Below are 25,166 nucleotides of genomic sequence, written 5' to 3' on the forward strand. Positions count from 1 at the left end.
CCAATCAGCCCTCCTGTTTCCCCACACAGCTTTCCAGAGGCACTGCCATCTGTCGCCTTCATTGGCCTGCCGTGCTTTGGGTTACTTCATAGGCCACCTGAGATCTGGGCTTATTCATTCAGTGTGGATTGGCTGCAGGAGTTTGAGGAGTAGTGGGAGCCAGAAAACTGCCCCTTCAGCATGGGATGGTGGGTTATTCCATTGTAGTCCGATTCAACGACACATGAGAATTCTTTGATGCATTTATTGAACCACCTGCCATCCACAGTTTTTGGCGAACTGTTGGTTTTTCTTCATCGGAGTATGCTTTCAGTCTTCATTGAGATACTTTTTCTTCGTTCCTAGAGCGCTTTGCTATTTCCAGAAGTAGTGCTTTAAAAAGAACTTTCTTTCTTGATCCATCAGTGGTTTGAGCAACAATGTTTTTTGTCATCATCCAAACTGGATAAGCGGATACGTGCTAAAGAAAAACCTTGAAGAATTCATTGTGACTCAGTCTAAGACTTTCCACATCTGCGTGACCGGCATACTAATCCAGAAATCTTAGATCACCATGACAGTACTCGTCATGCTGGCTGCTGACAATACTAATTTGAAACTGCACATTTTTATATAGCGATGCCAGTCCTGTTGAATACAGAACTCTTGGGTAGGTCATAACCATCTTTTGGCAACCATTCATAGGTGTAATCGGAGTCCACAGAACTTGCTAATTTTAAAGTAAGCCAATAAGACCCATTTAATAGAATCTTTAACAACATGTGAGAGAAATAGATGATATTCCCGCGCTCCATCCAGAAACCAAGCAAGTGAGTAAGGGGTTGCTTACAGTCTGAAACTCTAACTGGCTCATTACAGGCGCTCCCACTGATGTTGATAGGCCCCCTCAGGATTAGAAGTTGTTCCTATGTGAATTCCCGGAGGAAACAAATGGTAGGGCATCGCAGTATCAGATCCCCACATGTTTTCGTTCAAATGTTTGTAATTCAGAACATTCCACTCCTTGAATTACAGGGACTCTGTAATGGTTACCCTGCGGACAGAGAAATAACCAGATTATTTTGGGCAGTTAATAATGATACCCTTTCTAGAAAGTTGTGTATGCATCCAGTAGTGGACCTTAGACAAAGCATCCTGTACAGCACTAATATGGATCCTCTTGCCATTGCGTTGATCCCAGCCACACATTTCAATACAATACAATACATATTGTACAAACATTCATTGGGGCACATCAGACAATACCTCTCCCGGACAATACATAGCCGGCAAATCCAGGCCTAGCCGGTGAGAGATCCTTTCTTCCTCTACTCAGATGTATGTATAAATTAGTAAACTTTCAGGGGATCTCTTGAAACATCATATGGTAACAGCTCATTGAACATGACATCACCCAGCAAGTGACTAAAATGCAATGGCCAGAACATATCATTTAAATTCTCCATTTTTGTATGTGGCGTCAGTTTCAGCCTGCTTGCAGTGCAACCAGGCTTTAGTTAGACTTGTCAAGAACGGAGTTACTAAAAAATGTATGGTTGGCTTAACCTTTGTTCTTTAGATATGTAACTTATCACTGTATCTACTACCGTATATAGCTTTAGTGGAATAGGTTTTACAGCCGTGAACGTAAAAATTGCACTGGGAGGCATTTAAAAAGGGGTTCACAGGACTTGTGCCATATCACTGGAAGCGTACAGCTCCCTCCATGGATTTCTTGGTCAGGCTTGTATAATACATGAATCACTAAAAGACCCTTTGTGCTTAATCCTCAGGATATGCTTTAGGCCCACCTTAGGAAAGCACTGAACAGGAGCAGTAGGCGAAATGCAAAAACATAATTGATACGAATGCCATGAAATGGTAATGTGCTCTTGATCACCTAGTAAATACCGCCGCTTTGCCAGGCTAAAATGAATGCATATGTACATTGGGGCTATGTGGCCCATGTCGTAAATGACGTTTGCACTTGCATGCACCCCAACGGTATTGGCCACCGGTCTTCCAACTGAATCTTCTTCCTTCCCACCTGCGTGTCACGGATTACCACCAACCACTTTTTTTTCCAAAAGGCGGTGCCAGTTCCAGTCATCTGGCTCTGAACGGTAGGAAGGAGGGCTAACTAACGCTTACATGGTTTAGTGGGTCTGGACTACACAGGCCTCTCAGCCTGCTAATAGCTTTTCCAAACGCTCTTTCTCTCAGCTCATTTGTCTGACTGGACAGGAGCCGAAGAGCTATGTGCATGAGGAGGGGTGTGAAAGTTAAAACCAAACTTCTCCCCTAACTTTAGTCCTCATACCTGTCCTGTTATGAGGTGCACTTTAATAGGCGTGATTGGCTATGGACTTGAGGTAATGGGGCAAGAAAGTACACTTTGGATGCTAATACCCCGTTTAGGTCTATGCAGAACACTAAAGCCATTGTCGGAGGGCCCACATAGCCAACAGTCCATAGTGATGCCTCCAATAACATTCGGCATTGCCACTGAATATCCCCTCAGTCCACATACCTTCCAAGTGGTGACCTGGTTAATGAAAGAAAAGGGTGATATAAGGAAAGTTTGACTATACTCAGTCCAAGTAAAGCATGATTAGTACAGGTAAGTCGGGCATTGAATTCCACAGTCTAGGTTAATAAATGCTATCTGCAATTACTTATTCACTCAGGAATTTGTATACACTACTACTCCATAATATCAAAGCCCCATTTATTTAATCTGCTAGGATGTCGTGTAGGCGTTCAGATTGGGGTGCAGCTATCTGATTTTAAAATGTAATCACGGACCCTGCAACAGCACCTCTTCCATTGCTCCAGTTTGCATGCGATCGCTCCTCAATGTGTCCACTAGCTCCATTGTCCAATGTTGCGGAAAACGAATTACTTAATGTGCTCACGTGAGCATCGTCAGTAGTTAAAGCACATGCTTTTACCATGCATGTAATACAACATGTTGTCCACTGCAGCTCCTATTGCATGGTGGTTCTTTACCAGGCAAAACTAATGGTGATTTGATATATTTATTTTATCTATATTACACAGTGGCAGTCGCCACGGTATGCTTATGATTAGGCCAGTTTCATTCGGAAGGGCATTTTTCTTTCTTTAAACACTTTGGTGGCATCCACACGAAACCTTTAAAACTAGTTCATTCACTTTGGCTCCTTAATGGAAAGTTTTGCACCGATCTGTTATGCAAGAGCTGGGGGGAGGTGTTACAGGGGTGGGTGGAGGTTTTGTGGGGGGGAAGGGTGGGGGGGGATTTTGGAGGGGTCCCCAGAGTGCGATTTCACATGTTAATTCTTTTGGGAAACTTGGCTTTCTCGTATAGAAAAAAAGTTGAATTTAATTACACCAAATTTGCAAAAAGTTAAAATTTTGCTCAAAGCATGCTTTTCGTGATTTGGTGTAAATCAGTTTTTTTAAAAAATTGGCATTCAAAGAGGGTCTTGGGTTGGTCATAAAGGAGTTAACCCTCAGAAAAAGTTGGGTTTATCTGAAAGTTTGATTCTGCAGGAGTCTTGTGATATCAAAATAAACAAGCATTTGCAATACAATGGGTCTCCCATTTGCTCGAGTTAGAGCCATTGGTGTTGTAAACTGCTAACTGGACTTTTACTTTTCAGTTTATGTGGCAAGAAAACAGTTTCACATAAGCGAGCCGCCGGCCGCCGTGAGCACAAAGCAGACACAAAGGAAACAAAAGTTTGCTTGCAGTGAAGCATATCGGCAAAGTGCAATCATCCATGTAACTGACAAATTTAAGTATCCATGTAACTGGCAAAAGCCCAATTATCCATGTAATAGTGTTGATGTCATGCAAAGCGCACAACTACAGCCCAGCGAGATTGCACTGCCTATGAAATAAAAAGTAGTCCAGAAATTATACAGAAAACATGGACTCGTATTTCTTCAGTAGTCACCCTGTGCACTCGAGGAGGGCTAAACACCAGAAAACGCATGACATATGCATGCCTTTCACAAATGGAATCCAGCGAATTTTAAAAGACAGGCCCACGAACCAACCAAACTGATGAAGGCGACATGGGCGTGGTTAAAAGTCCACAACAGGGACAGAGCGCTTTGCGCGCTCGACTCTGAAGTCACTTGTGAATTATTATTTTTTTCTCCCGTTGGCCATTTCAGTTCCATGGGACTGGCTGGCTGGACATGGTACAATGTTGAGGCTTCAGTTGCAGGATGCGGATACTCTGTCCCGGAGTCTGAGTTTCAAGAAAAAAAGGTTGCATGAGAGGGTATGTAGTGGGTTGTTTTGGCGGAGCATAATTACAATTAGACAAATAGCCAATTTTGCTGGCGGTGTGGCAGTACTACTGTGAGACACAGAACACCCCTGTGTGTTACCACAGTATCCTCTAGTACCACAGGAGTACTGCGTTATTGAAAAAATAAAGTTCAGCAAGTGGGAGTGGGCATCTCATGGTGGAGTCTGGCATGACAACCAATGTAATATTTTTTTTTTTTGGTGTAAAAATATTTTGGAAACGATCAAGGGTGTTCTAACATGAACCTCTTATTTCTTTTCCCATCAATTTTTATATTTTCCTGCAATTTTTTGTGTGGAAATTAACTAAAAAGAAAATAAGGCATCACAGCTGGGGTGGAAAAACAATATTTGCGCATGGCTTGATTATCAGCACCTTCTAGTAATGAGCTGCAAGACTCTGGCAAGATGTCTGTGGGTGAACAAAGTCAATGCACATCAGTCCCATCCTAAAGCAGGAACGTTTGAGGTCCCTCTGTTGCGCAAGCAGACATTTTCCAGGAACAGTATCTTCATCTAGGAGACTCTGAAGGACCGCAGAAGTCGTAGTTGGTCCCGCTTCATCTTGTTGCCCTTTTTGCAGTAGTGTGCATTGAGATGCTTATGGGCTCCAGAAGTCCTGAATGAATGCCTTTTTCCAGGACCACACTTAAAGCCTTTCTTGACTAAATTACACTTGCACGTGATGGTTTTGCCTTACACCACCTTTAATGCAGGGATTGAGAAGACATTTAAAAAAAACAGACATTTTAATAAAAAATGCGGAGATCTTGTATAACCACTAGTCTCAAACGCTAATAAAATGATCCCATAGTAGTAAACTTTTTTTTTTTTAAACCATACGAGTCCTACAGGAAAAGGAAGTAAAGGCCCCACAGAAGTGACAGCACTGTCATGGGGTTTCCCCCTCGAGTACTAAAGAGAGGCCAAAAAATAAGCATTGGCAAAGCCAATAGGTCTCGCCTTTTGCAACAACTGGCTTTGCCAATGCAGTTTGCCTATGCTGTCCAGCATCTGCAAAGTGCGTTTTGCTGGATCTGCATACCAGTGGAAAAAAAGGTATGAGATGATCTGACAGAACAGAGCATCATAAAGAGCCGTATCCTGTCCCATTAAACAAAGACCAGGTACACCCTTGATATCCAGGGGACCTTGGTTAAGTACAATTATGAGAACAGTTGTCCCTGCAAGAATGGCATTGAATATTTCATATCCTGACATCATAGGCGCCTCAGATTTTCATGGAGCTGCCACTAATAAGCAGTGCTCAAACATGCGCCCTTGTGAGGGCTGAGATGGGCAAAATACCTTGTAGTCTGTGCGAAGCCGGGGGTCACTTGATACACTTGAAGATGCGCAGAGTAGGGAATTGGGTATAGAATGTATCCTGCTGCATCATTTTAAAAAAACATTTTTGGGGGAACGTTTGGAAGTTTGACAATGAGGAGTGGGGGAGATGCAAACGTAGTTGATTTGCAGAAAACATAGGCTAGGCCATATGTTTAAAAATTTGGATATTCACTGATTTAATGACATTTGCCTATAAATCATTGAGTGTTTGGGAGCTTATTAAGTAGGAGAGTTGTTAAATTTAAATAGGAATATAATTTCATGACAGGGTACTTGCATTCCAGAGCTGCGGGTGGAATAAAAGATGCTTACCTTTTAATCTTTGGAATAGTATCGAGATTAGAATAATTCAGGGGGAAGTTGAGAGACCGAAACAGAATGTAGCCAGGAGAGGCACAGTACTAATGCTTCAAAGAATGCAGTCAGCAGGGCTACTGATGTGATTTACCGGTGTCTATTGGCACACTGGCATGACATAAATGATGGAAAGTATATCCTGTGTGTGTAGTTATACTGGATATATTTTAGGTGGGCATTGCGGGACAGCAGCTGCGGATAAGCGTGCAGTCTCCACCCGCTCAGCATCCGAGAGGTCACAGCCTAGGTCAGCAGCCCAACGTTCTGTGTCCAAAGGTCTCCCAACCATCTTCTTCAATTTGGGGGATAGGTCATTTTAAACCAAATCTTTCACCTTTTGTTCTCACTGAGCCACCAGCCCTCTGGGCAGTAGTCTTCGTTCACTTGGAGAATGGGACACACAAGTGAATCAAGACCACTTGATGATGCTACCCATGAAATCACCCCGCAGTGATGACATACACCGTGGAGGGTAGAACACGTGGTTGAGGGTCTGCTAAGCAATATCTGAGGGCCGGGACAATAGCAGTATGAGGGTTCACGCCTTTGATTATTGGTGACTATATATAGGAAGCTAAGTGAACCTCGAACACAACTTCTTTCTGCCCCTTTTGATTTATGGATGTGCAGCCATGGGAGTGTTACTAATGAGTGGCACAAGCTAAATGAGCTTGATGCGCACACAGCTTTTTCTTTTTTTTTTAAAGCAGTCTTGTGAGAAGTGTTGGTATCTGTTTGGATTCGCCCTTGACGTCTACAGCTACATATACTGTATTTTATTTTTTGTTAATAGACATACATAGATAATTGTCCCAAGAAGAACACTGCATTGCAGATTTACAAGATACCAGACATGGCAGATAATCAAGGATGTACGTGTGCCGACGAAAAGAGTCTCTGTATTAGCTGTCCATCAATTCTGAGCGACACTGACATTGCTAAGACTTTGGCCGAAACAAATGACTGGGAATCCCTCACTGAAGAGAGAACAGATTAAGACAGCTATCCAAGGCATAATGATGAAGGAATATCTCATGGGAAATGCTACTCCAAGAGGTCTCTAGGTTCATAACGCTCCTTGGATCTTTCTGGAAGATCTCTTGTTTAGGAAAGATTAGGTGACAATCTCATGGAGATGCACACAAGATTGGCTTGTTTAGATCATAAAAACAGTGTCCAGGTTATCAGAATCTCTGACTCTTAAGATCCAGATCAGTGAATTGTAATTAAAAGCCATAGTACGTGTCACAGTATACAAGAAACGGCTCAGAGAGCGCAATAAAGAGATGACTGAACTAAAGGACTTTCTAACTTAGTCAAAAATATAAAAAATGAGTAAGGATTTCAAAAAAGTCTCTCGAAAGTATATCTGTATACAAAGGAGGACTACACTACGCCTCAAGACCAAGGCCAGGCGAAAGAGACTTGATTCATTGGGGGCTCTACAGATTCAGTGGAATGGAAGAATGGGGACGAAAATTTGAATCTGAGCCGAGGGAGAGGATGGCACTGGCCCTTAACATGGCAAGGTCCATTCTCTGAAGGACCTCCAGCACCAGTCTTTCAAACTTTCCCACCAAACTTTGGTGGATGGATGAATCCCTACACAGCAGCACCTCAACCAACGTTCCTCCCCTCACCATTCAGGCCCAGTTATTTAGGTTGTGGTTTGAACCCACAACATGGAAGAAGAAAAGAGATGGAGTGGAATGACAGCCCAAGATAAAATAAGCAAACAAGGAGCATGACGAAGGGCCAAGTGCCAAGAATGAGCAAGACCAGTCACTGGTATTCAACTTGACAGATACCACTTTGGCAAAGGAACAACAGGAAGTCTTCAATTAAGGTCTTGGTTTTGTCACCCCTTTTTCCTTACATAAATTCAAACTACATACAGAAAGTTACATTTTGTTGCAAGATCAAACTGAAAGCCTTTTTAAAGAATGGAAATATGGCTCAAAAGGAGGGGGATACCAATTTAATGAGAATCCATTTTTTGTCCCCTACCACTTCAACACCAGTGGAGATACTTGCATTTGAGCAAGCAGTATTCAGAGATCTAGAAACTATTGAAGTCTCGCTTCCAACCACTTCATAATAGGACAATGAGGAATGGCAAGCATTCAAGGATTTTAACAGCCAGGATCTTGTCATAAAACCGGCTGACAAGTGTGGTGAGATTGTGTTGAAGAAATCTGATTATTTTGACTAGTGTATACATTTACTATCTAACACCAGATTTTAAAGACCTTTGACGGAATATCTGCCACCAAGACTGGGAAATGATTGTTAATTTGGTCGAAGAAGCAGAGACCAATTACTGGATATCAAAGAAGGAAGCAGAGTACTTGCTGACAAAAAAAACCTCTGACTCCCTATTTTTACTTTCTCTCTAAGATGCACAAAAATAGGAGACCACCACCAGGTCACCACACAGTCTCCGGTATTGAATCAATTTTAGAACCTTTATCTCAGTTTGTAGACTTTTTTTTCTCCTGTATCTGTTAGTTCAACACACTCCCTCCTGTCACAAATACACAAAAGACCTATTGGTGTACTTGAAAGACCAACATTTTGACTGGAGTTGTGATCGGTTAGTTGGACTTGTTATTGAAAGTTTATATACTAGTCTTCCACAACACAACATACTATCAAAGATATTCTTTTCAAAGAGTCATGGCATGTCAACACTTTGTGTTGGAATGTTGCAGGACTGCACAGACTTCAGACTTTTTCAAATTTGAACAACAATTATACTTTCAGACCAACAGAACATCTATGGGCAGTGCATTCTGGCCGAGTCTGGCAGGGTTATAAGTTAGCTCATTTGAAGATATCCATGTACTAAGTGCATCCAAGCCATATAACCAGAGGATCCAACTTTGGAAACTATTCATATGACATCTTGATTATCTGGAGAGGTTCCACAGCTACTGTGTCAGAATTTGTAGGGTGGTTGAAGACCCCCTCAATCAACATCTGAAGTTTACATGCACAACATGACTGGATTTGTTGGATGTCATTTCTTTTGTAGAAGATAAGACTTTGAAGACAAAGACCTTCTACAAACAGCAAAAAAACTGCTTGTTACTATTTGATAGTTTTCATCTGTGGCCCCTGAGAGAACTTTCCTTGCAGTCCGTTCTTAAGCATTCACTGTAATTCCAGTAGCAGGCAAAACTCAGGTGAAGGATCGCTCACTGAAGTTGAAGGTAAGAGAATATCCAGTGAAGGCTATCAATAAGTGTCAGTCTTTTAGAGTCTTGAACACAGCTGAAGAGAACATTTACATGTGTCAACATATATTGTAGAGCTTCAAACTATGTAAAGAAAATAAATGAGCACTGGAAAATCCTTACATCAGGAAATCTGAACTGGCCAAAATCAAGCCACCAAAATGATACAGTTGGACAAAAAACCGGAGATGGACTTTGAGGAAACATACTAATTGTAATTCAACACGTGATATACCTATTAACATGTCTGTTATTTAAGCTATACAGGGATGACGAGCCAGAAAATCGAAGTACACGTAGGTGAACACTGTTGGGGCTCAGAAGAGTACAACCAAGATGAGAAGTCATTTCCTGACTGTGAAACATACAGGAAACAAAATGGAGTGGGTAGTTCTAGAGATGCTGGAAGGAAAAATCCTTTTTATCTCTCGGGTGCCTTTGACTCACCTGTTACGTCCCTCTGTGGTGCCAATTTCATGCAAGGGGAGAGACCCCTTAGGCAAGGGTCGCTCCCCTGGGGGTGAGGGGGGAATCTATTTTAGGCCATTTCTCCTCACCTTGGGGGCAGATTGGCCTATTTCTATTAGGGGGGGGTGGGGGGGAGGCAGAAACCACTTAGGCACCAGCGATTAGTGTGTGTGTATGTATGTGTTTTGTTTGGGGGAGGGGGGAAGCCCCCTGGGAAAGGGTTGCTCCCCATGGGGGCACATTACTGTTGGCCATATGCCTCTGGGGGCAGATCGGCCTATTTTTGGAAGTCCCATCTGCCCCCAGGGTGGGTGGGGGGGGTGGATGTGGGCTGAAAGTCTACCAGAGAATTATTATTTTTTAAATTATTTTATTTCCAAAAAGAGGGTGGGGGGGTTTAGCCATACCCCCACCCTAAATAAATGGGGACATAAGTTGTTCTGCCCGCCAGTGGGCAGATGGGGAAATTATCCCTGATCCACTCCCGGGGGTGCAGAGAGCCCACTAGATGCCAGGGAATTCATCAAAAATAAATAGTGTGGTGGTGGCTACCAACCATTATGGACATGGTTATGCTCCCACCCCAACTGAAGGGGGTAACAGTCTTTCAGCTCGCTCTCCCTCCCCCCCCCCTTACACTTAAACATCTTATCCCATGGCAAGCAAGAGGACATTTGATTATTTTGGGTTTTGGTTTTACATTTGGGCCATGAGAGCTTGGCTAACTCTCAATCATCCCACTTGGAATGGTAAGGGCTGCTCTTTTTGGACTTTGGGACGCTGCCATGTAGAAAAATCCACAAGACCTAGACACATCTGAAAACTAAACATCTGGGTGATTCCAGGGTGGTGTGTTTCACATGCACCTGCACCATTTTCTTACCCACGATGCCCTGCATACCTTTAACTTTGCTGAAATCACACATTTTCCACATTTTTGTGATGGAACCTTCCGGATTCTGCAGGAGTCCACAAAATTCGTACCACCCAGCATTGTCATCTATACCGATAAAAAAAAAATGTCCCCACTTGACAGCCTTCACCCATTACCCACCCCTCCCCACCCCCAAAATGCCATTTTGGACCTGCTTTGGTTCCCCCATAGTTTCAACATGTTTTTGGCTCTTCCTGTCATGGGCATTTGGCCAACCTACACAAGTGAGGTATCACTTTTACCGGGACACTGAGGGGAACGTTGGGTGGTAGGAAGTTTGTCCCGGTGCAGTGATCCCACACAGAAAATGTGGGGAAAAACGTGTTTTTTTTTTTTTTTTTGCTAAATTTGAGGATTCTGGGTAAGAAAACATTGGGGATCCACGCAAGTCACACCTCCCTGGATTCCCTCAGGTGTCTAGTTTTCAGAAATCTTTGGGTTTCGTAGGTTTCCCTATATGGCTGCTGAGCCCAGGACCAAAAATGCAATTTCAATATATATATTTTTTTATTTCAGCTGTTATTTTCTGTAGGAAAACTTTGTAGGATATACACAAATTCCCTGTTGCTGAATACAGAATTGTCTACTTTTCAGAAATGTTTAGCTTTCTTGGATCCAGCATTGGTTTCACACCCATTTGTGTCCCTAACTGGAAGGAGGCTGAAAGCCCACAAAAAAATAGTGAAAATGGGTTATGTCCCAGTAAAATGCCAAAATTATGTTGAAAAATGTGTTTTTCTAATTCAAGTCTGCCTGTTCCTGAAAGCTGGGAAGGTGGTGATTTTAGCACTGCAAACCCTTTGATGCCATTTTCAAGGGAAAAAAACCCCACAAGCCTTCTTCTGCAGCCCTTTTTCCCCATATTTGAAAAAAAAAAAGATTTTTGCTGTATTTTGGCAAATTTCTTTGTTCTTCAGGGGAACCCACAAACTCTGGGTACCTCTAGAATCCCTTGGATAATGAAAAAAAGGAAGCAAATTTGGCATGGGTAGCATATGTGGACAAAACGTTATGAGGGCCTAAGCGAGAACTGCCCCTAGTAGTCAAAAAAGGGCCTGGCAGCGAAGGGGGTTAAAGAAAAATGGTGGCTGTACTGATTATATTTTTTTGACAAAGGTCTTAATTATAATATTCCCTGGCTTTCCTTTGGCCAATAACATTTAACCTCTTGTCTGGCCTTATGGTCACATAATAATCATAGTCCTCTATGGGTTTACCCATTTGTCAGTCATGAGCATTGAGGGATTCCATGTACATAATTGTACATTAAGCCCATCTTAAAACTGTGGGATTGTATCTGCATATACTTTCTCTGAAGGACTTATATATCTTTTTATGCAGGTTCACTTTAAACTCTATTTTTAAATAGAACAGATAATCGGTCATTGGTGGCCTTAATAGTGACTTGTTTAGGAATAGCTATATTCATTGCCTCCTCGAGCGGTATCTGAAATAGATGTAGCTACTAAGCATGATATCTTTTGAAGGATAGCTCTCCCTCGGTCAACTCATATACGTGCTTCAAGAATCCTCACTAATTTTACACATGCTACTCATGGAGAGTAGTTGAGCACTTTGTCCGTCTTTTAGTCTTACCAATATTGCGTATGACGTTCTACATCGTTGTTTTCAAACAGTCCGTTTTCTAAATTGTGCATTTAGCAATACAAACTGAAATTACTGGAACAGCTCTTATCTATATATCATATTTCCTCATCTGGAGGAGGACACCCTTGACCATAAATTTGTTTAACAGTGTGTGTGTTTTTTTTTTTTTTTTTTCTTTAACTATAATGCTATTCAGTCCACACACTGGATGACTTGTGTTTGAGTCTGTCCTCGGTATCTACATTTGAACGTCTGTCAATCAGGACACATCATAATTGTTGCAACATTTGGGCTTCTGTGCATGGTTCATTCCTGACGGCCAGACACTTGCCTGTGAACAGCTATTTCAAGTTCAGGTTCATCTCTAATTAGAACAAGCATGAGGTGTGTATATATACCCAGCCATTCGGGTCATTTTATTACATCGACCGGAGTGGCAACAAGTTTGGGTTGACGCCCTTCATAAGTGAGTTGCTTGGGGCTTTTTTGAGCTCTCCATTGATTTTTCTAATTATTTACTCGTATGTCCTCCATATTAAATTCAGTTTTTGTATTTTCTGTCTTGTGTACATCTATAGATGGAGGCACTTTTTTCTGTGGCTTAAGAGTGTATTTCCCCACTGATGTATTTAACATAGGTCTTCTCCTGACACTAGTTCTCTGTATTCTAATTCACTTGCTGGTCTTTATTATCAATGCTGTAGACTACTCTAGAGGGCTTTTTTGAACCTAGAAACCTAGTTATCACTTCTGCACTTTATCCAGGCCAAAATACCTTTTTTGCACTAACCATGGGAATCTCCACATGTGTATTGATGCTTAGATGCACAGTTGTATACCTTCCTATGTAGTGTTTACACAGGATTGAAGAGAACTATGTGAATAGATATATGGTGCATTATTGAGCAGTATTGGTAATGTTCCCTCCTTGCCTGTTTTTCAGTTGTAGGTTTCATAGCAGTGCTTCCAATGTTATCGCACCACATGAACTGTGAGCCATAATACTTAACAGTGAATACTTGAAAGTCACAAGTAACCTGATGATTAGGTCCTGTTGCAATCCCTGGTCCCTAGGTGGCCATTATAGGCCAAAACATGTTGACTGTAATTTAGGATGTGTAAGATTAATTATTTGTCCTCAAAACATCAACTTTTTTAACCTTACCCCAATCCTTTTTTTAGGAGCTTAAAATAAATGAATTGGTGGCCAGGGGATAATTTTAAGCCCACTTTTACCATTGTTCTCACTGAGACAGCTGCCCTTTGGACAGGAGGTGTCAGTCACTTGGAAAATGGGACATAAGTTAATAAAGACCCTGTGATGATGCTACCCATGAAATCACACCTTGGTGATAACTTACATCATGGTTGAGGGTCTGTCGAGCAAAATCGGAGGGCCTGGACCATAGCCGGATAAGGGTTCACTCCTCCAAGCTATTGGTGCCTTCTAGAATATCATGATCTCCCTGTACCTATTGTCTGTATTTGCTGCAAGACTATAAGGGTCTAAGATTGAGTATCTCCCTGTCCTCTGAGGTCTTGGAACGTTCACAAGAATGCTTCATAGGTAAGGAATTTACCTGCCGGTAGGGTCATCTGTTCCATCAGGTCTGGCAGTGGGATCAGGGTACCTAGCAGGTAGCAGTTGCCCATGGTTACTATCCCCACCTTCATCCAGGAGCTCAGTTGACTAGCCCTGAAATTAGTGAGCAGGTCTCTGTGCAGTAGCCTTACTAGTGGGAGCACAGGTGCGTAGAACGCGTTGCCCCCAGTCACCAGGTGGAGTCCTGGTCGTGCGGGCTGAAGAACTTTTGCAAGCAATGTCCCTTATTTAGGGTCAGTGCCTATCCGTCTAGAGTTGACAGTCCCACCTCATCCAGCCATGATGTGATCCACTGGAGTTGCACTGCCACATAGAGTTTGAAGTCTGGGACACCGAGTAGCCCCCTCTTTGGGTGCGTGGTGAAGGGCTTCAAACAAGACCCACTGGCGGCCTCTGTCCCATATATGTTCCCTCAGGGAGGGAGTCAAGTTGTCATAACCATGGTGCTGAAACCTGCACCAGCAGGTTCTCAAAATAAAAAAGCAACCTTGGGAGCATAACCATCTTGGAGAGCGCTATGTGCACCTTCACAGGTAGTTTTAGGGATCACCAAAATGGGACACAGGATTTAAGCTGGGGCTGAGCCTCATAGTGTCCAGACAGGGATTTTTCCATAGCTGAATCTGTAAGTGAAAATGTTAAATTGCCATAGTTGGAAACCAGCCTTGGTAGGAAAGTGGGAAATCATCTTTCTTTCACTTTGTTGCCTAACAAGGGTTTTCATCCCCAGTCAGCACCCTCCCCCCGCCCAGTCTACAACCACAATTCCTATTTGGGTGAACAACAATAGTCACTAAATTAAACGGTGCTTAACCCTCTGGTAGCTTGGCACAAGGATCAGTCAGGCTCAACTGAGACAATGTTAAGTGTTTATGCAGCACACAAACAGTAAAAAAAGGGAGCCCACATCACAAAAAAAATCTGACAAGTTTAGAAAAATAGATACATGTAATAGATAAACTTAGGCCAGAGTGACAAAAATCCATTCAGTAGAACTAGAGAGAACATTTTAAAGGTTTAAGTAAAAATAGCTCCAAGAAGCAGAAAGCGCTAACTGTGGGGATCAGGTTGTGCTAGACTGGAACAAAGTCACAAGTTCAACCCCGCCACAGTGGAGTGCAGTCTGGGCACAGGGACAAGGATAATCCTGATAAAACGGTTACCTTCTCAAACTTTGACATGCAGTGTTCAAAACTTCAGCATTTCACATGACCAGCTCAGTTGATGCCAGCTTAGGATCCAGGACTTGGAGATGCACCTCTTGGGGAGCTCACTCCAGCAGAGGCGAGCACAGCTCAGCCAGGCCTAGCGGAAGCGGGGCAGCTGGACACTTTAGGAAGGCCTCTGTATCTTGGAACAAGAGGACAGACAACTGTTCATTGGAGCCATTTTGGGTAGTCCTGGTATCGAGCAGCAAGTCAGGCTTCAGCATCAGGGTACTCCTTGGAGGTACAAATTAGGCCTCCAGTAGCAGGCAGTCTTCTGCATTACAAGACAGTCCTTCTTTGGGTTCTCTAGAGGTCCAGGAGTGAACGGATGAGTGGCTCATAGTACAGTCTTTGTACCGCTTTAAAGGCTGGCACCAGGTATAAACTTTGATACAATTGCAACATCTACCTCTGGAAAGTTCCTTCCCCTTTCTCCTGCCCAGACACCAAGAGGTCTAGGGTGACAGAAGGCTGGTGTCAAGTTCCTTTGTGAGTGTGCTGGCAGAAGCCCTTTGGAATGTAAATTGGGCAAGGAACAACTTCGCCCCTCCCATCCTGGCTGAATGGCCTTCTCACAGCTATACTTTGGTCCTATTTCTTCAGTGTCTGGGCCCAATATGCAGTCCTGACTAGGAGCAACTAAAAGGCCCAGGCATTCCGGCAACTCCTAGAAGGCCTCAAAGTTTAGAGCAGGAAAATGCCAACTTTACAAAAGTAGCATTATAAAAAATTAGATCTAAAATCTGACCATCATTAAAGAGGATCTTAAATTAAAATTCATTTGAGTCCAAACATGACAAATCTACTGCTCCCAATCAAAAGGCCAAACTTATTGTATGAAATTAGGTAACCCAATATTATCCTTCGGAAGAGGTGGGCCTAACAGTAATAAACAATAAATGTAAGTTTAAAACTGTGCTACAGACTGCAATGGAAGGCATGAGACATGTTTTAAAAAGCTACCTTTAGTGGGTAGCTCAATGAGTACTGCTGCCCACTTATAGCATTTCTTTTACAGGCTTCGGGTACCCCTGGTACCATATATTGAGGGACTTGCAAGTAAATTAAATGTATAAATCTGGTATAAGCCAGTTGTTTTAGGGGGGGGGGGGGTTTGCTCAAGCACTTCAACAATGGTTAGCAGCTGTAAAGTAGATTCAGAAAACAGGAAGGGTGCATGCAAAAGGTTTGGGAGTGAACCTGCCAAGAGGGCCTTGTCCAACAGGCCTGTGCTCAGGGAGCATGAGATACCGACACCTTAAAAGATTTTCTTTGCAACTTCTTGGAGACTTTCTGGAAACATACCTGTTGGGAGGGCTAGTTATTGGTGGGTCAGCAGCTAAAGGAAGGATGAGAGTTAACTGTCAACACCGGCAGCGGGGAGGAGAAAATGTGCAGTGAGACAAAAAAAGCAGCAGGACTTAGCCAGCGTTGCCTGCGTCATACAGGTTTTTTTTTTTGGGGGGGGGGGGATATTACCTCAATCCCAGTGAGATTATGGACAAAAATTAAGCAGAAGCAATCAGCTCTTAAGAAAGAGGAAGCAAAGTCTGCATGATGTGGCCAATTAGACAGCAGCATGGCAGGTTGGCGGGCCCTTTGTATGTATACAAAATCTTTTGTAAGAGTGCATGCACTGTTGCGGGTGAGACCTAAAAATGAAAGCAGCAATCTGGTCACTCACGATACACTGTTAAAAAATAAAAATAAGCCCACAGCCTCTCTTTTTTTAGATAAAAAAAAAATCCTAACTGATTTTCGGAACACCCTATCTATATTGTTATTTTGCAGAACTACATTGCTGTGGAGGCACTTTGAGAGCATCATGACATCTGACAAAGCTCCACAGCAATGTCCACTGCTTACACCATCAACAGCTGGTTCATTGCAAGATGACTAGCTAATTGTTCTGCCTTCAGGATCTGTAGCAGTACAACCAGCTAGGCCTGAAAAAATATCCGATGAGCTGTTTTTGCTAGTTGATGGGCCAAAAAATAAGTGCACCGCAAGTTACATGCACTCTCTTCACACTGGTGCGGCAGAGGAAAAACTGGCATTTACTCTTTGGGGAAAAGCCTGATGCTTTTCAGCTGTGCATCCAAACCACTTAGATCGAGCAGTTTGAAGGAACTTATCAAGGACCAGAGGCTAAAAAAAAACTGCTCCATGAAGTAGACAATCCAACCACAAGAAGACTACACTATGAGCATATTGCTATATATGTTAAGCACTGCTTCAAAATTGTGGCTACTGGAGCAATAGGACTGATGTCTAGCGGATCAGAAAGGATACTTTGAACAGTTAACTTGCCACTAGAGCATATTTTAAGCAAGATCCAAACTTTACAGGAGAACTGCCATAGACTACAATGGAGTGGTCCTGATGCTGAGGGATGCAAGCAAAAGATGCTCAAAGGATATTCTGCTTGTGGTGCGGTTGATGGGGCTGCTTTTGTGGTGATTTCTTGGTCCACGGGTGAAGGGGTAATTTGGCCACAGATGTCAGGGTCCCTCGTCCTCTGCGTTGCAGTATCCAGAGAGCTGGTGTTGGGCTACTAGTCAGTCTGAACCACGGTTGGAGCAGAATCTGTTTGTGGGGTCTAATGTCTCTTTGGTACAACAATGTAGTCCTGGATAGCACTCTTGGGATCAGCAGACACTGGTGCAGGATTTGGCTATCTCAGATTGGTCTCTTGCAGGCCTGGTGACTGATAGCAGCAAAATGTCTGCGGTGGCTACCAACCTTGTGACTCCGGCAACTTCAACCATTGTGTGGCCTGGAGCTAGTTTCAGGAGATGAGCTGACTGATCCTTGGAGTCACGGCTGTTGCTGGAGGTTGGGAATCACCTTTTCCCCGAGCCAAGAGCTGTAGGCACAGTCCAAACTTTGCTAGCCTAAAGAGCGTCAGTTGTATTTCTTTCAAGCGTACAGCCTCTTTGTGCGGGTCCAAGGGCAGCTGGGCAGTCCTAGTTCAGTCCTCTTATTCCAGTGTGATCTGAGGTCAGCCTGACAGGGGTGCCATTTTTATCTCGGGAAATCGCCATGAGGGGACCATGCATTCACTAGCCAGTGGGCTACTGGGTCCCATCCTACCTAGTGACAAAGTTCCTGTAATGTGTGGCATCTGGGTATCCCAGAATGCCACATTCTTGCCCCCTTCAAAATGACACAATCCCCCCTCGGTCGCAAGGAGCAAGATGGCCCACCCAAGGGGTGTGGCTGCCTGAGGGCAGCACACCCTTTGGAAACCAAGTTTGAGAGAGTCGTTCACCACACCCCCTCCATTACCCCAACCCTGCTCTGGGTTGTTGAGCCAGGCAGCCCATCAGCAATGGCTTCCCTTTTGAAGCTAACCCCTCCCCTGCTGCCCTCCCTCCCCCCCCCCCCCTTAAGTAGCCATCCTGGCAGAGGAGGAGATATCTTGTTGCTGCCGCAACGACTTTGTTCCTGAGCCTGGGAGCTGCTCATACATCTCCCCAGGTGGTCAGAAAGTGGTCTAAGTGGTCTGTGTGCCTTTGTGAGGCTACTGGAGAAGCATAGCACAGTGGCAACTTTATAAAAACAGCCTACTTGTAATAGTGACATTAATTTCGACCTGGCCATCAGATTGCATTTAAGTCCGTGATTAATTTGATACCTTACATGACCCAGTTTGGTAGTCCCATTCAAAGGTTAGCCAGGTTGGGATGCCACCTGGTAACCCTGTTAGCCAGTGGCGCTACCAACTTTACCCACTGGAAATCGACAGTTTGGAAGTGTTGCTGCTAAGATATATTGGAAAACATATGTCCTACTTAACAAAATACAGCACCCTGCTATAGTACTCCATAGGCCTTTCTTGGGGAGACTTGTCTATAATGTTAAGGGATCCGGTGGCTTTGCCATTGGTTTGAATTGCAAAGGCTAACTGGCAGTGAAAACACTGTCCTTCCAGTCTGCAGCGCAGGCTGGGAGCCTTTTTGTATCTTGTCATACGAAGGGTGACAACACATTGTGCTGCAGCCCTGAGAGGACACTCTTGCATGCCCTGGGTCCCCTATACTAGGACCTTATATGTAAGCCATGCCTTGCCAGTTGGGTGTATTCTATTAGACATGTAATTTGTATGGGGTTAAAACACTTGCTCTGAGTTTTGGTTGGCAGGCCTCCGTGAACTCAAAAAACCAGCAGATAATAGTCCAAATGTGGGCAAAAGGTGGGGCGAAACCTGCAAAAAATCTGGTTTCTTACAGTGAGCTTGCTAGATCTTGGGCCCCGCCATGCACTGCTCATGACTTCACATATTACATTTCTGGCCTGTCATATGACTTCACTGATGGCATCTTCTACTGAATGTGGCAGTATGCTATATGGTTTTGGAACTGCCAGTGATTCAATGAGCTACATCTAGGGCCAGTTTTCCATCACCACTCGTGGCAAGGGATATCACCTTTTACTACACGCTAGACATGAAGCATATCTGTAATCTTACCCATATTAAGTAGATGTTATCCCTCGTCCCAAAATGCTGGTATTCAGGTGCCTAAGAAACAAAACTGATCTATAAACATAAATGAGTTCAGCAACTTAAGATTCGAGTATCCTCCAAAAATGTGTGTTCTTGATTTACCTTTGTAGGATCAGCCAGTTAAGTGCCTCACCTGACCCAGATTTTTGAGTGAAGAGTTTCAAATATATGCATTACACACATTGTGTGTGTGAGGCACACACAACCAGACCTTATAGCGAACCATCTGCATTTTGTAAAAATACACTACTCACATTCCTGAAATAGGAGGAATGGCCTGCAACCTTGAAAATATTCTTGAAATCCTACTGAGAATTAGGCCTGCTAAGTTAGTCACCAATACATTATACATTCTTCAACAATGCATAATGTTTGGTAGTATTCAGGGAATTTCTGGGAAAAAAAATATCCACACCTTGTAAACTGAGGATGCACAACTGATACATATTCACTGAAACACAATCCTACACCATTTGTGTGTAATATAGTTTTATCAGAAAAAAAATGCATCTCTATGCAGATTTAGTGGCCTTTATAATAAAAAGTGTGGTGTCTGTAAACTAAAGTACACTGTCGCATGATTTAGTTACCTTTTTCAAAAATCACCTGCCTTATGTCCATTAAAGCTAGCCTGGGTCATTGTAAACATTGAGTTGAGCTTCTAAAAAGTTTAAGAAGCACAGATGTAAAGTAAGATATTACCACATCTAACTATAAAGTCACTTTAACCTTAATATTTAAGAAAAAATACTGAAATTATACTTTAATACCATACGTAACTATGCCAACCTCCTGCCAAGCATGGCCTTCGGTGCCTAACTCCTCGCAGAGAGCCACCATACACTGTGTGGTTGGCCGCAGGGCCTGGCCTTAACCCCCTGTGGGTGGCCATCTTTGCCACTCATGGCTGTTAGTAGTGTGTAGTGGGAGTTTGGCTGCAGGGTCTGACCTGAGGCCAGGCCCTGCACTAAATCCCCTCCCTCCTCTTGTTAATTTTGCAGGCTGTCATCCCTGCCACTTGGCTGTTGGCCACGCACTTTGTGGGTTAGCTGCAGGGCCAACCCACTTGTATGCGGACAGTTTACCACTGACACTCATGTCCCATTTTTTTTTTTTTTCTGGGGTCGTAGGATTCTCATGGAAACCAGCATGGGCCCTTGTGCTCACACAGGACTCTTGCAGAGGTAAATGTGGGGTTGTACTGGATCCCCTAAACTAAAATGTAATAAAAAATAAAAAACAATTTTTTATATATATATATAATATATATTCATTTTGTCTGGTGTATGTGTATCTGGTGTATGTGTGTATCTATCTACAAATGTTTGTAAATACCCCATAACCCCTTTTTATGCGTCTTTACTCTTTAAAAAAAAAAAAACAAAAAAAAAAACTTAGTACGGTTGAGTCAAGCCAGAGATCGCATTTGTGTGCGGTGTTCTGCGCAAGTGGATGGGTTATTGGGGGTAGTGAGCTCACAGTGGCAGTACTGCTGTATGAGTTGCTGTTAGAGGACACCCGCAGTCTCTCAAAGGGTTGGTGAGGCTTGGTTTCACTTTGTTTAGTTTTGTGCATTTTTTTGCATTTCTTATATAGCGCAAATTTGACCTGAAGGTAACACGGCGCTTTACATGAAAGCCTGTTACATGTCACAAGGGAGCATTACATTTTGTCTGGCCCGAGTGCTGCACAGTCACTGACGCTGATGTCTGGACCTGCACTAGAGCTGTCTGGTTATAAAAGGGCCAGTGTGAGGTCACGTCGGGCAGTCTCGAGTATGGCCGTAGCTTGTCATTGTCGTCCATCCGAACTGGCAGACCACTGCTGCCCGGCACTTTTAAGTGTGCATCTGTTCTAAGAGTACAGACGCCCTGGTCACACCATACACATATCCCGGAGTGATGGCATGCTAACTCAAGAGTTGTGACCCATTCCAATGTCAACAACATAATTTATAAATCGGACTGTAAGTTTGAAGTCTCGGGTGAGGGGGTGTTGGGGCCCAGAAGGAGTGATGGGGAGAACGTGCTATGTGAGACAGTGATCTGACCCTGCAGAAGGCCAAAAACTTCCTGCACTACAGAGTGCCTCCACTAGCACACGCACTCTGTTGCGGCACCAGCTTATTTCGAACGGCGGGCAGGGAGCATGAAAGTAAACAATATGAGTGCTGCCACAAGCACATTGAAAAAGTTAGGAGGTTGGGTCTGGGGCTGTTGTCAGTTTATTTTTCTGACAGTCTCTCTGGGTCACACGAGAGGAACAGAGCCTGACACCGTCAGCCCAGATAAACAAGGGCCGGTTCGGACCACCAGATGGGGTCTGGGCGCTTGCTGGAGAGGCACGAGGACACAGGATCCACATACTTTGGGTGGCATTACCTGATTTCAGCGATTCTATATTTTATTCCGCTCTCGTGACTGGCTGCGCTAACAAAACTTAAAGTATCAACTAATTCAAATTTAGTTGGGTTAGTGTGACCAAGGTAGTGTAAAACCTCCTGGCGATAGCAGCCGATCATGCTGGAATCATTTTGGTTAATTAAAAAAGCAAGGCACAATGTCATGTCGGAGAAGCTCTAGTTATGCGTGACTAGGTATTATAATGCAGGTGTGCGGATACCTGCATTAAAATGCGTTGGTCTAACCTCTGATGCGTGGTACTTGGAAGGGATGTGTATCTGTATGGGGAAAATGTTGTAGAGTACCTTAGAATTACTTGCTTTGTTGTCTGCGTGGTGAAGGTAAATCACCAGTCAGGATACCTGAGAATTTATATGCAAACATTCTGCAGACCTTCTGCCAAAAAGTGCATTCTATGTCCTCGGCTTGGAATTTTCTTAAGCACCTGCTGTTGTCAACTAAAAAAAAAATCTACTAATACTGAACTCGGCATCTCTGGCTGTCTGGGCAAGTTAATATAGCTCAGCATGATCCATAATACTAAATGTTGCTTGGTTTACGCAGGTAATCATGTATTTAAAGGAATTCTGTACCTGAAGCAACAGACAAACAATTGTTTTGGATTGTCTGATTCGAATAATTGTTTTAAAGTAGTTGGCCCCTCACTACTATTTCTAAGTGCAACCGTAAATAACTGCTATTGCTGCTATCCCAATTTAAAGTACTTTGTGTATTGAGCTCGGAATGATAGAGGCCTGAGTTGGCCTTGCTAATAGTATAGTTCATGACCAGCACATCACAACAGATGCCAGCATTTACGCTTTCGTGAAGTCATCCTGCATTCTGCATAACTTGCAGCGCCAGTGTTTTCACCAGAAACCTCTTTAGAGTACGGGGAATTTGTTGACATTCTCTTCACTACAGAGGTCCTGCGGAAGGTAACAAATGGTTATTTTTCACACTTAAAAGGTCAAGTCTTATGTGTGTTCTAATACAGCAGTACACACTGCCATTGGACTAGTATTCCTGTCCTACCATCTGTAGAATTCTAAGGAAGCATTCCCCAACTGACCATCAAATGCCTTTCCTGCATCAAATAAGAGGACCTAAATTGTTTTTGGTAGGCTCAAAGAAAGTAGCCATTACTGTCTCTTAACCCCTTCTGTGCCAGGGACGTAATGGTTATGTTCACCGGCACAGTGCTCCTGTGCTGAGGATGTAACCATTATGTCCTCGGCCTGGAGCTCGGAGGGACAGCTAGCGCTCCATCCGGAGGCTTCCCTCCCACCCCCACAAGGCAGGGATGGAAGGGGAAGCCCTTCCACCCCTGACCACCCCCCAGTGAAGTCTGACGTCAGAGGCCACCTCCCCATTTCCAGTTCAATCTGAAGAGAAATGCAAAGCCTTTCTCTTCCGATCATGTGATGGGGCTTGAGAGGCTTCAAAGGGAAGGAATGGAATTTCTTCCCTTTTGAAGTCTTTCAGAGCATTTGAGAAGCTGGATCGTGAAGCAATCTGCCTTCTGAAATGCCCACTAGACATCAGGGATTTTCTCCTAAAAGGAAATTGGCATAAGGGGAGCGACCCCTCCTTGGGCAAGAGTCTCTCCCCAGGGGGGGCACATTTTTTCAAGGCCTTTTGTGCCCAAAGGGGGTAGAAACCTCTAGGCGCCAGAGATCTTTTTTTTGTTTTTTTATGGCTTTTTTTTTTTGTTGAGGTGGGGAGTGACCCCTTAGGCAAGAGTCGCTCCCCTAGGGGGCAAATTATATTCAGGCCATTTCTGCCCCCCTTGGGGGCAAATCAGCCTATTTTTATGTGGCCGCAGAACCACTAGACACCAGGGATCTTTATTTTTTTGTGTGTGCCAACTTCATGCAAGTGGAGCGACCCCTTAGGCAAGGGTTGTTCCCCTGGGGGGGGGGGGGGGGAGGGGGGCAAATGTATTTTAGGCCATTTCTGCTCCCCTTGGGGGCAGATCAGCATATTTCTATTAGGCCAATCTGCCCCCGGAGGGCAGAAAATCATTTAGGCACCAGGGATTGGTGGGCGTGTGTGTTTTCTCTAGGGAGGGCAGCCCCTTGGGTAAGGGTCGCTCCCCATGGGGGCACATTACTGTCTGCCATATCTGCCCCCTTTGGGGCCAGATTGGCCTCTGTGTGGAAGGCCCATCTGCCCCCAAGAGGGGGCAGAAAGCCCACCAGAGACAAGTGAAGATTTTATTTTCCTAAGTAAGAGGGTGGGGTATGGCCAATAAAAATAAAATAAATGGGGCCAAAGTTGTTCCACACTGGGGGAAGCATTCAGAAAGTCTACTAGATGCCAGGGAAATAAAAAGAAACAAAAAAGTGTGGTGGTGGCTACCAACCAGTATGGGCCTGGTTATACCCCACCCCAACTGAAAGGGGTAACAGTCTTTCAGCTGTCCCCAGCACACTAAAACATCTTATCGGACAGCAAGCAAGAGGACGTTAGATTATTTTGGGTTTTGGTTTTACATTTGGGCCATGAGAGCTTGGTTAACTCTCAATCGTCCCACTTGGAATGGTGAGGGCTGCACTTTATAGACTTCGGGATGCTGCCATGTATCAAAATCCACAAGACCTAGACACATCTGAAAACTAAACAGCTGGGTGAGTCAAGGGTGGTGTTTCACATGCACCCAGCACCGTTTTCTTACCCACAATGCCCTGCAAACCTCAAACTTTGCTGGAAATCACACATTTTTCCCACATTTTTGTGATGGAACCTTCCGGAATCTGCAGGAATCCACAAAATGCCTACCACCCAGCATTGTCTCATCTATACCGATAAAAATTCTGCTGCACTTGTCAGCCTAAAAATGTTTTTTTTTTCTTCCCAAACTGCCCTTTTGGACCTGCTTTGGTTCCCCCTCAATTTCTAGGGTTTTGGCTCTTCCCTGTCACAAGCACTTGGCCCACATACACAAATGAGGTATCATTTTTACCGGGAGACTGAGGGGAACGTTGGGCGGTATGAAATTTGTCCCGGTGCGGTGATCCCACACACATGTGGGTTTGTGTTTTTTTATTTTTATTTTTATTTATTTTTTAAGCTAAATTCGAGGTTTTCTCAGGATTCTGGGTAAGACAAAATTGGGCGATCCATACAATTCACACCTCCCTGGACTCCCTTGGGGTGTCTAGTTTTCAGAAATGTCTGGGTTTGGTGGGTTTCCCTAGATGGCTGCTGA

General features: G+C 43.8%; 1 protein-coding gene across 6 annotated transcripts in view; it reads left to right on the plus strand.

Annotated features, from left to right (window-relative positions):
- The window catches only part of GRB10 (growth factor receptor bound protein 10), a 573,160-nt gene that overhangs the window by 160,958 nt on the left and 387,036 nt on the right, over nt 1-25,166 (plus strand). The window lies entirely within an intron of this gene.

Source organism: Pleurodeles waltl, chromosome 2_1, assembly GCF_031143425.1.
Source record: "Pleurodeles waltl isolate 20211129_DDA chromosome 2_1, aPleWal1.hap1.20221129, whole genome shotgun sequence".
Taxonomy (NCBI): Eukaryota; Metazoa; Chordata; class Amphibia; order Caudata; family Salamandridae; genus Pleurodeles; species Pleurodeles waltl.